This window comes from Oculina patagonica, chromosome 1 (assembly GCF_052425735.1).
Source record: "Oculina patagonica isolate OP01 chromosome 1, crgOcupat, whole genome shotgun sequence".
NCBI classification, from domain to species: Eukaryota; Metazoa; Cnidaria; class Anthozoa; order Scleractinia; family Oculinidae; genus Oculina; species Oculina patagonica.
This window is the reverse complement of record NC_135758.1, coordinates 18,050,833-18,064,302: the sequence shown is the minus strand read 5'-3', so window position 1 is coordinate 18,064,302 and position 13,470 is coordinate 18,050,833. Positions and strand designations below refer to the sequence as shown.

General features: G+C 37.8%; 1 long non-coding RNA gene across 1 annotated transcript; it reads right to left on the bottom strand.

Moving 5' to 3' along the window:
- Positions 1–8,169: 8,169 nt before the first annotated feature.
- On the bottom strand, positions 8,170–11,881 carry LOC144660171 (uncharacterized). Its single transcript, XR_013572052.1, has 3 exons — positions 11,810–11,881; positions 10,470–10,516; positions 8,170–8,624 (listed from the first exon to the last, which is right to left on the bottom strand). It is a non-coding gene; the product is annotated as an uncharacterized LOC144660171 (long non-coding RNA).
- Between the last annotated feature and the right edge of the window lie 1,589 nt (positions 11,882–13,470).

Sequence of the window (13,470 nt, the reverse complement as noted above, 5' to 3'; positions counted from 1 at the left end):
ACATGGGACTTAAGGTCCCAAGGATATCAAAGGAAGCTTTGAGACAAAACCATGGAACGTTTTCTTGATTGTATAGTGTCAAAGTCAGTTTCCATCCTCCCTGAAACAAATGTTAATAAAAAAAATAAAAAAAAAATACTAACAATAAATTTGCTTTTATATTTATTTGGTGTCAAAATAACTTCACCGAAGGAAAGAGTGTTGTTAATTTGCTGTCATAAACATTTTTCTCCTTCCTTTCCCTTTATTCTTCTTCTGTTTTTATTGTTATCATATTTATTTGAATCTTATTTTTAGTGTCAGTAATAAAACATGATGTTAATTAAACTTCTACTAATGTATAGTATTTCTGAAACAAATTTTAAGAACGCTTTAAGAACATTTTCAGGCTGATTTCTCAGTAAGAACCCGATAAAATAATAATAACTTGAGCAGCCTTAACCCCGAAATCAAAGGTCTTTATATGCGGGTGTTGACTGTAGTTTTAAGCGCTAAGTTATAAGCTAAGTAACAACCTAAGCAACTAACAAACAAACTACAAGTTTTAAAGGAATGCAAGGTGCAATTGAAGTGATAAATGCTACGTTTCGAGGATGCCGGTGATTAGAGGAGAGGGGAGGCTGCTTGTAACAGATCAGATGAGTGTTTGTTTCACAACTAGGCTCCTACCACTGTACAAAAATATTTTTCTTTTTAAATAAAGTGCGATACCTTGTTCTCAGCTTCAATTGATAAGACGTCTCGTCGTCGCGCAATTCGAAATCAACATATCGCAATAAACAAAATACCGTCCGATGCATCTAAGTGTGAACACGAGATGAAAACATTGCATGCGTTTGCCATCAAAAGTATGAAGACAAGGGCCCTGTTCGCACTATGACGAAAAAAAAAAGGTTGCAAAAAAATTGAAATTTTGTCACCAATTTTTTCGTTGTTGTAATCCTGTTCCCGCATAAACATGCGAATTTTTTCGTTAACAGATATGTCAGTTAAGTTAAAACTCGATACCATGATCAAGTGATGAGATATTTTATCTTTCGCATACATTTATCGGCAGTGTCGTTGATATTAAATTCGCATTTAACATCTGTTATTGCTGCAAACAGTTTATTTCATTTATTTTGCTTGATCGTGACATTTCCCTGCCGGTAGGCTTGGTTGAGACAGACTTGCACCGTTTCCAGGCACCGCTATGCCGTCAAACAAAATTACCGACTTTCTTCCCCTTGCTTTTTTGCAGTTTCAATTTATCTCTGTCGTTTTAAATAGGTTAAAGTTAGTTAACATGCAAAGAGCCATGTAGATTTTGTGGTTTCCGTATCTCTATAATGCATAAACAAGTTTTCTAAAAGAAATTTTTGGATTCCGCCACTTTTTCGCTGCAAAATCGAGCTTTAAAGTTCCCGTTTCGGCCACGCCCAAAGAAGTTTACCGGGAGTCAAGACCAGAAAGAGTCTGGGTTCCAGACCGGCTGTGACGTCAGATCAGGAACCGCGAAATCTTGCCGCCATTTGAAGTCAGCATTTCTTCTGTAATTGCGAAGAGATACTGACGGTAGAAATATACCAGATAGATGCGTCGTTGCGGTATGCTTGAATACTCCAAACGAAGAAAAGGGTATTGCGCTGCATTTTGGGGTGATATGAGAACAGAAGCAAAGGCTAGAAGGAAAAAGTAGATGGACTTCGTCAAGTTAAAACGTGCAAAGTGGAATCCGAGTGCTTCGTCTGTCGTCTGTGCTTGCTACTTCGCTCCCAGGGATATTACAAGAAGACATTCCTTTGAAAAACTTCAATGCCAACAGTCGCTGATCTAAGATGATATTGGCATTGTTCCTGTGCCAAGATTTCACCGGAATACTTAACTTTGTCCAGTCGAAGTCGTTTCGAAGTCGTCATCGGGTATTCATCCATTCATTACTCATTATTCATTTGATTGAGTGTCTGTTCTCGAACGACAAGACACGCGTCTCGCTAGGCGCCTAAAAAACTACAAGTAAACGTCGCCAACTTCCCAAGAGATTTTTATTGCCTATTGTCAACCATTGTGTAGAAATAATAAGCGAGCAAGCGTCGCCAAGCAAAGATAACATGTAGCTGAAGCGACGTTCAATTTGTCGACCAGTCAAGGTAAAGCGAATTATTTCTCCCTCGAATATCGCTTGAATTTCTATTTCTGTTTCTTGTAAGTCTTGTTCATAAAGTCTTATTAAAATGTGATCTTTATAATCGAAGTCACTGCGCTCGTACGTAGCTTTTCAGGGTTTCAACTCCCATACATGTAAAGTTATAATTTTATCGATCGGTCTCTGCAAGCGCTATTGTTTGTTTAAAGTGCGTACAATGAAAAGTTTATCAAAGCTTTCACAGCCTAAAGTAAGCATTGTCACAATGAAAAGAAAAGTTTTTCTAAGTTATAAAAGTTCAAAAATCGATAGGTTATGACTGTTTGTTAATCGTTTTTGAGACAATCAGTCGCACTTATCATAAGCGCGTGTTGTCGGCATTTCTAAACGCGTGAAAAGTCGCTTGTATTTTTATTAGGCTGTAACAAGAAGGACTAAAGTAGCTCGTATTTTAAGAAGCTGTTATAAGAAGGACTAATAAAAGTAATAAACATGTTTATTAATATCAATCTTTTGCGTATCAACTAAGGGCACATTTATTTGCAACATATGCAAATCTACCGACGCGAAAAGTTTCGATTCAAAACAAACAAGCATACCACTTTCAAGTCAATGCGTTGTGTGAGTGTCAAGGGCAATTTTCGGGAATAATAGTGCTTACAGTCTATTCGTTATATTGTTTTCATTTTCGTTTCACATCTGTAATGAAAATTAAAAGGTATACAGCCTGAGAATGCAGATCGATTTCCGTCCGTTGTTGTAGGTTTCGCGACGCGTCAAGTTTCCATTCAAAGCTTTCTGGAGTGAATTTGCGTACAAAATGCAAATTTAACGTGCGGAGTGAGTGTTTGGAAAAAGTATCTATATACCGGTATGTGTCTAATTCCACGACTCTGTTAAGCTGGTTTTGTAATTTTTGTTCCCTCTCATCAATAAGTTGCTTCTCTTGATTATATTCTTTTATCCATGCTTCGTCCGCTAGAGGTTCTCGAGAGTAAGCGCGTTCTTCTTTGTTACTCTTATCTTCTACTGCAGTGCAAGTGAACGATTCGACTTCTCCGGACTCGATCTCTTCGTTCGAATCAGATGAACTGCTAGTCACGTCTTCTTCAGATAAGAAATCGCTGTCTTGTGAGTATTCCATCCAACCTCGAAGAATTCTTGGGAAAAACAAACCTTATGTTGTGGCTGTCAAGCAAATAAACAAATGCAAACGCTTCGAGCGGTTCCTGATATGACGTCACTCTTCACCAATCCTCGATCACGCGGTCAACTTCTTTGGGCGTGGCCGAAGCGGGAACTTTAAAGCTCGATTTTGCAGCGAAAAAGTGGCGGAATACAAAAATTTATTTTTGAATACTTGTTTATGCATTAAAGAGATACGAAAACCACAAAAAACCTGTAGGCTGGATAGACACTTTAAAAGCGAAAGAAAGAAAGAAAGAAAGAAAGAGAAACAAACAAAGAAAGAAACGCTTGTGAAAAAATGTTGCCTTTATAAAGTCACGTTTCTTGAGCAAAATATATTACATGTAACTTTAGATAACATAGGAAATGTGATCGTTTTTAATTTGCAAATACCGTTTTATCAAAATTACGAGAGTCTTCAACATAAAATCTTCACTTGCGGTAAAGAAAAGTGGAAGTTTCTCTCCTTGCGTCTGGAAAATGGATTTATGTTTTAAGCGATACATCTACTGTACGGCATTTTATGAATAAAAACAGAATGGCAAACGAACGATGTAAACACTGAAGGTTTTCCTGGATCTGAACTGAAAATAAGCTTTAATCTACGTGGTGGTTTTCAACACAAGTGCACAAAATCGTCATTTTTCAGTGGCTCATGTAGCACTTTCTTATTCGATTCTTTTGGACCTGGAGTGAAAATTAGGATGAATCCACGTGATGGCGGTTTTTCAAAAAGACCCAAACTGTACTTTTCAAGTCTCAAACTGGCCGGTTTTGCTCGATCTGGAATGAAAATAACGCTTAATCTGCGTGGTGGTATTTCAACCGAAGGGTCCAAAATCGTCATTTTCAATGGCTCATGTAATACTTAATTTTTCGTTCCTTTTGACCTGCAACGAAAATTAGGATGAATCTACGTGATGGCGGTTTTCCAACCAGAGCCAAGCTGTACATTTTAAGTCCCAAACTGGCCAGTTTTGCTGGATCTGGAGTGAAATAAGTGGTAGTATTTCAACGCAAGGGCCCATGCAAAATCGTTCTATTCAGTGGCTCAAGTAGCACTATTTTATTTGATTCTTTTAGACCTGGAGTGAAAATTGGGATGATTCCATGTGATGGCGGCTTTCCAAAAAGACCCAAACTGTACATTTCAAATCTCAAACTGGCCGGTTTTGTTGGATCTGGAGTGTAAATAAGCTTTGATTTACATAGTGGTATTTCAACACAAATGCCTAAAAATAGTCATTTTCAGTGGATCATTTAGCACTTTCTTATTCAATTCTTTTAGACCTGGAGTGAAAATTAAGATGAATCAACGTGATGGCGGATTTCCAAAAAGAGCCAAACTGTACATTTCAAATGTCAAAGTGGCCGGTTTTGTTGGATCAGGATTGAAAATAAGCTTTGATTTACGTAGTGGTATTTCAACACAAATGCCCAAAATCGTCCTTTTCAGTGGCTCATTCAACACTTTCTTATTGGATTCTTTTAAACCTGGAGTGAAGATTAGGATGTATCCACGTGATGGCGGTTTTCCACAAAGACCCAGAGTGTACAATTGAAGTCTCAAACTGACCGGTTTTTCTGGATCTGGGGTTAATATAAGCTTTGTTCTACGCCGTGGTATTTCACACAATAGCCGAAAATCGTCATTTTCAGTAGTTCATTTACGACTTTTTTATTCGATTCTTTTGTACTTCAACTGAACATTTGGATGAATCCATGTGATGGCAGTTTTCTAAAAAGACCCATATTGTACATTTCAAGTCTCAAACTGGCCGGTTTTACAGGATCTTGAGTGAAAATAAGCTTTAATCCGCGTGGTGGTATTTCACCACAAAGGTCCAAAATCGTTATTTTCAGTGGCTCATGTAGTACTTTCTTTTTCGTTTCTTTTGACCTGGAACGAGAATTACGATGAATTCACGTGATGGTGGTTTTCCAACCAGAGCGAAACGGTACATTTTTAGTCCCAAGCTGGACGGTTTTGCTGGACCTGGGGTGAAAAAAAACTTTAATCTAAGTTGTGGTATTTCAACGCAAGGGCCAAAAATTGTTATTTTCTATGGCTCATGTACCACTTTCTTATTTGATTCTTTTAGAAATGGAGTGAAAATTGAGATGATTCCATGTGATGGCGGTTTTCCCAAAAGACTCAAACTGAACATTTCAAGTCTCAAACTGGCCGGTTTTGCTGGATCTAAATAAGCTTAAATCAACGTGGTGGTATTTCAACACAAGGGTCCAACATCGTCATTTTCATTGGCTAATATACGACTTTCCTATTCGATTCTTTTGGACCTGGAGTGAAAATTAAGATAAATCAACGTGTTGGCGGTTTTCCAAAAAGACCCAAACTGTACATTTCAAATCTCAAAGTGGCTGAATTTGTTGGATCAGGATTGAAAATAAGCTTTGATTTACGAAGTGGTACTTCAACACAAATGCCCAAAATCGTCCTTTCAGTGGCTCATGTAGCATTTTCTTATTGGATTCTATTGGAATTGGAGTGAAAATTAGGATCAATCTACGTGATGGCGGATTTCCAAGAAGACCCAGACTGTACATTTTAAGTCTCAAACTTACTTTTTTTTTTGGATCTGGGTTTAAAATTAGCTTTAATCTACATGTACGTCGATATATTTTCAACACAATTGCCGAAAATCGTCATTTTCAGTGGTTCGTGTACGACTTTTTTATTCGATTCTTTTGACCTGGAACGAAAATTATGATGAATTAATCCACGTGATAGCGGTTTTCCAACCAGAGCCAGAGTGTACATTTTTGGTCCCAAAATAACTTCAATCTAAGTAGTGGTATTTCAACTCAATGCCTCAAAATCGTCATTTTCTGTGGCTCATGTAGCACTTTCTTATTTAATTCTTATAGACCAGGAGTGAAAATTGGAATGATTCCATGTGATATCGATGGCGGTTTTCAAACCAGAGCGAAACGGTACATTTTAGGTCTCACAGTGGCCGTTTTTGTTGGATAATAATAATGATAATAATAATAATAATAATAATAATAATAATAATAATAATAATAATAATAATAATAAAAGATTTATATAGCGCCATATCCATGGCTCATGGCGCTTTACAGTAAAAATATTATTTAAAAAAAATGATTTGCTTGAAAAATTTACATCAGTGATAAAAGGAAATACTAACAAATAAAATAGCTGAGCTGTAAAAATGGAAATAAAAACTAAGAATCATTAAAATCTTTGAATGAAAAACTAACTCATTAACTAACTTAACTAAAGTGACTAACTAACTGTCTAACTGAACTATCTACTACTGGTTAACTGACTACCTAAAAGTCTAATTATAAAATTTGTTAAAAAGGTATGTCTTTATACAAGTCTTAAAATCTGATAGCGAGCCGCTCTCTCTTATATAGTTCGGGAGAGAGTTCCATAGGCTAGGTGCTACAAAAGAAAAGCACCTTTGGCCATAGCTTACTAACTTCACAGATGGTATTTTTAGTAAGTTTTTAGACGAGGATCGTAAACTCCTGGTTGGTGTATAGGGCTCTAGCATCTCAGTAATATAACCAGGGGCCTGGCCGTTAAGCGCTTTGTAGGTTAAAAGCAGTATCTTGTAGTTAATGCGCTGATTTATTGGGAGCCAGTGAAGCTGCCTTAGGACGGGCTTGATATGATCGTATTTCTTTGTGCGAGTAATAACGCGAGCCGCAGCATTCTGGACATTTTGTAGGCGATCTATTAGAAATTTAGGTAGTCCATATAATAGCGAGTTGGCGTTATCTAGCTTGGATGTGATGAATGCGTGTACCAACTTTTCAGTGTCTGCTAGAGATAGACAGTCTCTTATCTTGCTTATGTTTCTAAGGTGGAAAAAACAGGCCTTGCAGGTACTGGTAACATGCTTTTCTAGTGACATGTGCTCATCGAAGATAACTCCAATGTTCCTTGCAGAAGGAGATGGCTCAATCTGTTCACCAGACACATCGACGTACTCTATCGATGGGGGAGAACGGTGTCGTGCGCTCAAAAATCAAAAGCTCCGTCTTTCCTCTGTTTAGTTTCAGCTTATTGCTCACCATCCACGAGTCGATCTCAGAAACGCATGCTTCTATTTTAGCTATAGAACCAGGTTGTTCAGCGTGGGTTGGCTTAAAAGAGAGATAAAGCTGAGTGTCATCAGCGTATAGATATCGTAATTAAGTCCGTGCCGTTTGATGATGTCCCCGATGGGCGATGTGTATAGCAAGTAAAGGATCTGCCCTAAAACTGATCCCTGGGGAACACCATAGCGAAGTTCCTTCATCTTTGATTTGGTTCCGTCAATCACAACAAACTGCTTTCGGTCTTGGAGATAGGATCGAAACCATTTTAGCGCATTTCCTTTCACGCCGTAGCGTTTTGCCATTCTTTCTAGTAGCAATTTATGGTCGACGGTATCAAACGCCGCAGACCGTGTCCAACAGTAGCAGGATCAGGAGTGAAAATAAACTTTGATTGACTTAGGGGTATTTCAACACAAATGCCCAAAATTGTCATTTTCTAGGGCCCATGTAACACTTTCTTATTTGATTCTTTTAGACTTGGAGTGAAAATTAGGATGAATCCACGTGATGGCGCTTTTCGGAAAAGACCCAGACTGAACATTTCAAGTCTCAAACCGGCCGGTTCTTATGGATCTGGAGTGAAAATGATACTACGTGGTCGACAACAATTTTAACATATTTTTCTAACTTTATGAATTGTTTGTTTGTTTTAATTTAACTAGCACTGAACAACTTTCGGTAAATCATCGCCTACCTCCGAAATTAGGCTTTTGGGTGGTATGTTCTTCGTTGAGGTACCCCTTTCAGACTGCGAAGACTGCAAACATTTTATTGTTTAATATTGTTACATATCTCATATATATATATTTGTATTATATTTTAAACTTTTTAACTGATAAGCTATTTTAACATTCTAAATCATTTCTTAAATCGCTCCACTTTCTGTTTTCATTACTTTTTTTAATTTTGATGACCGCGGCACAATGTAGACTACTGAGCTACCAGTAATTGTGTAAGTCACTAAAGTTGTTATTATTATGTTTTGCAGTGTCCTTCAGCTATCCTTGAACGTAATTCTCACGTGTACGAGCCAGTTCCGGGTTTGAATTACGATTCGTTGATCCACTCCTTTGAGAAGTTGACCCAGGCACAAACGACGCAGGGTGGGGCGAGGAAACGTATTGCTGCTGTTGCTGTTGGTCGATACTCCAATCTGCGTTTAACGCAATTTGGCGCTTTCCCATGGACCGCCTTCTCTTTAAATGAACAGCAGAAGCTAGAACATACATAAATGAAGCGGTAAATTGAAAAAAAAAAAAAACAGGATTCTCTATAAATATCTTCATTCACGATACTCTCCATCCTGCAGAGAAAAGATATTTCTCAGGCCGCACTCTTGCCTTCCCCGCAAAAGAAACATTTGATATTTAGGTATACAGCTAATTCGAGAGAGGTTGTCGGAGAAAGGCACAAAAGTGCACGCGACAAGACCGAAAGGTGGTGTGGGTAGAAGTAGAGAGCTGCAACACGTGCTGAATACTAATAAGATGGCGACATGACAAACGCGAATTTGCAAGTTTTCTTTTTCTTCATCCGCGTGGAAACAAGGTACTTTTAGCCTCGCTGAATTTTCCAAGAATTTTCAAAACTCAGACATGCGACAGAAAAATTTAAACTACAGAAAAAGGCGACCTGAGACGAAAAACAAAATCTTCACGTACAAAAACACAAACTTGTACATTTCCTCTAGGCCAATATGCAATATTCAAGTGAATATCCAGACCACCTTTCGGTCTTGTTGCGTGCACTTTTGCGCTTTTTTCCGACAACCTTTCTCGAATTAGCTGTATACCCACTATAAGTGAATGCCACAAGTACACCGACTCACACATTGTCATATATCACTTTTTGTTACTCAATTTTTTTTTGCTTGACGTACGGTATTTTACTAGCTTGATGTACTTTTATTTCCGTCAAGCTAGAAAATTATGCCAAGGAAGAAAAGGTGAACTCGGTTCAACAACAGGCGATTCGACTCCGTGCACTTGTGACACGATATCCGCATGAAGTTTTAATTTGCCGACGTTTGAACCAAAACTTGTATTATCAGACTGATGACGTAGCACTAAAAAAGATCGGTGTGGCGTCTGATTGGTTGTTACTTGCGGATCTCTGTGACTCATTTTTCGTAAGACGTCTTCTGTGTAAGCCTATGCTGTCTTGTAAATCCCGGCGGGAGGGGAGAGGACATCCATATGAAGGAAGGGTGCAAATTACGTATTTTGGTCTCACTTAGGGTGTCTAGGAGAGAACGCCAATATTTTTGGTCGCCGAGGTCTCATTTAGCATTGCACGTAAAGAAATACAAACCACCTTCTAAAACTGTGTTGGTAGTCTACACTCATCAGGCATGAAAACTGGTATCTTTAAGAAGTCAAAAAAGCTTGAGTCACACACAGATTGGTCTTCTTGGTTTAATTCAAATTTTCACGCGAACATCTCCGTATCTTTCATAAATTTTCCCCAACCCCGACCCCCCCCCCCCCCCCCTCCCTTCCCCAGTTCAAAATACTGACAATTAGTGGATAAATTGAACCTTTGCCAGCGTAGCTTGGGAAAACATGGAGAACATCACATTAAGGAAATTCATTTCTTATCAGGTCTTGTTTTCACATGACTGAACACAACTATAGTTTTTATTCGGTTTATATACTAAAGCCAAATGAAAGCTTAATCCCTGAGTAATTTTTCTTTTCTAGTTCGTTCAGGTTTTGTTTCGTGTTAGTATAGCGGTCGAATTTATTAGGATTCTACTGACGATTGTTACCTTGCCACATTTCCAATGTACAGTAACTTCAAAGTTGTATATGTTATATATGGGGAGCTTGAAGGGGTAAAATGGATGGGATTTTGGCCTATTTTTCACTGTGATAATACGATTTGGGTCACTGGCACTGACAATTCACAAAACAAAATTGAGAATAGGGCTGAGAATTGGGCAAAAGTAGGCTGTAAAATGAAATTTGGGCAAAATTTGGGCTGGGAAATGGGATTTATACCCCTGCCTCGTCTTCACCAACCTCGCTCATACTGAACAGTTATGATAGAAAGTTCGTCTTACCTATTCCAATAGCTAGGATTAGAAATATGATTGTTGTCTTCATTTATCTGCAAGAAATTTTGTTTGAAACAATTATTTAAATGAGCCTGAAAACTTTAATCTCTATCAACTAGCTGTGTTGTGGATAACTTCCAGTGATATGTTCTTGGCTTTTTTGTCTTTTTTGTACATTTATTGTCGTTTTCAAAGAAAGTTCCACGACTTGGAACTTTTCAAAAATATCATTCAGTTTGCCTCTCAAGATGCTTTCCTGTAAGTGTCATTCTGTAAACACCAGTAGCATTCGACAGTACACGGTCTCCTTTTACCTTTAAGCTTTCAGTGCCAAAGTGGACTTTTGTTGAGAAAACCGAGAAAAACGGAAGGAAAAGGAGCAAGAAAAAAAGGGAACGGCTCCGCAACTAAGTCCAAATTTTAGCTTATATGCATGCGCCAAAGAAAAATATTGTATATTTTTACATGGAATCTTCATCAAAAACTTGCTGCAGTGTGAAAAAGTACTTAGCAATTCAGAAATTCAGTATTGTAATACCAAAAATTTAGTTTAATGGTTAAACACCGCGTTTTTGAGAAATTCGGCACCGTAAGGGTTAATCATTAGCAGTCACTCCGGGTGTTCTAGTCACATGCTAGGATACCAGTTGTTGAACTTCTCGCTCTATTTGTGCCCTTTGTCTCAATCAGGGTCCTACAAACATGTTTATTGACTGAGTTTTACTGTTTTGACTCGGCTGTCTTTTAGCATTCCGCCGCAAAATTTTTTAACTGAAAAAAAAAGTTTACATTTCTTGTTGTTACTATAGATTCTTATACTTTTACAATCTATGATTGGCAATTCCGCCATGATCTAACTAGACTGTCCACAGCCTCTTTTGCGCTGGCGTCCAGTTCTCACGCTGTTCTCACCGCGCGCTCATCGATCGAAAAAACACAAAAAAAGGGGGCTGTGAACAGTCTATGATCTAACTAACTAACTAACTAACTAACTAACTAACTAACTATAAGAAGAAATAAACAAAATGCATGAAAATCCAGTTTCTGAGGTTAAACCATTAACAACTTATCACCGTTCACACTTTCGTCCCTTGAAACACACGGTCGCGGCTGCCTTGCAATTGGCCGGTTGCCGCTTGTTAGACGCTGTCCTCAAGGCTAGTAAAAAGGCTTGGCAAAACTAGGTGCTTTTCCAACTTGTTTCTTATATATTCATTTTGAAAATTTGTATGTAACTGAATCTGTTGTACGCAGCCAGTTTTGATTGATACATAGCTCAGCCGGACGTACAAGACCCCCTTAAATTCCGGATTTGACAACGTAGAATTGATTAGTAACTACTTTACCTTATAGAGTTTTTGCCACACCAAAAATTTCCAAGCAATGTAACATCAAAAGACAGCGGAAACAGACTGACTGTGCCTGTAATTGAATAAGAATTTTCTTACATAATAAACTACATTGCATATGCTCTCGTGGTTTTCACCAATCAGAGACAAGCTACAAGCTGCGCGGGGCTGGTGACTCTAAAACAGAGTCATTTTCTTGGAGTGACAGCAGAGTTAGTGACATAGAGGCACACCATCAAGATAAATGAAACGTTAAGGACAAAAGAAAAATAAACGGCAAAAAATATAAGAGACCATTAAATAGCAAAAGCAGAAAATCTTGTAAATATCTTGCCATAGAAGCATCACGTCAGCAAAAGTATAATTATTTTAAAAAGATGCAATTATCTGAATTTATAAAGAAAAATCGTTATACCCAAATCCCTAGAATCTCAGAATAAAATCTTCCCAAGTACTAAAGTTGTTGAAGCGTTGAAAATCGACTTAAATTTCGAAGACACAGCTATGGTAGGGGAAGTTATGAATAGAAAAACAAAAATTAAAAAGCGATGAACTTCTTTGAGAAGAAAGAAACGGTTATTCAAGTGAAACAAGGACAAGTTATCTCAGCAAATGCTTTGTCATATCTGGCCACTTTTTAACCATATTCTAAACACTTTATTTTCATTTAGTACTAATTTACGTCAAGCTCTGCAGAAGCTATGCCCTTTTTCTCTGAATAAATGTCCTTCGTGTTTTTTATGTTTCACTGCACCAAGAAAATATTTTCCTACCAGAACTAGTGACATACAGACAGACCTTATCGATATAGCGTTAAAAGCGAAAGAAAGAAAGAAAAATAAAGAAACAAACAAACAAACAAACAAGGAAACGCTTGTGGAAAAAATGTTGCCTTAATAAAGTCACGTTTCTTGAGCAAAATATATTACATGTAACTTTAGATAACATAGGAAATATGATCGTTTTTCATTTGCAAATATCGTTTTATCAAAACTACGAGAGTCCAACATAAAATCTTTACTTGCGGTAAAGAAAAGTGGAAGTTTCTCTCCTTGCGTCTGGAAAATGGATTTATGTTTTAAGGGATACATCTACTGTACGGCATTTTATGAGTAAAAACAGAATGGCAAACGAACGATGTAAACACTGAACTGGTTTTCCTGGATCTGAACTGAACTGAAATAAGCTTTAATCTACGTGGTGGTATTTCAACACAAGTGCACAAAATCGTCATTTTTCAGTGGCCAATGTAGCACTTTCTTATTCGATTCTTTTGGACCTGGAGTGAAAATTAGGATGAATCCACGTGATGGCGGTTTTCCAAAAAGACCCAAACTGTACTTTTCAAGTCTCAAACTGGCCGGTTTTGCTCGATCTGGAATGAAAATAACGCTTAATCTGCGTGGTGGTATTTCAACCGAAGGGTCCAAAATCGTCATTTTCAATGGCTCATGTAATACTTAATTTTTCGTTTCTTTTGACCTGCAACGAAAATTAGGATGAATCTACGTGATGGCGGTTTTCCAACCAGAGCCAAGCTGTACATTTTAAGTCCCAAACTGGCCAGTTTAGCTGGATCTGGAGTGAAAAAAAATTCGATCTAAGTGGTAGTATTTCAACGCAAGGGCCTAAAATCGTTCTATTCAGTGGCTCAAGTA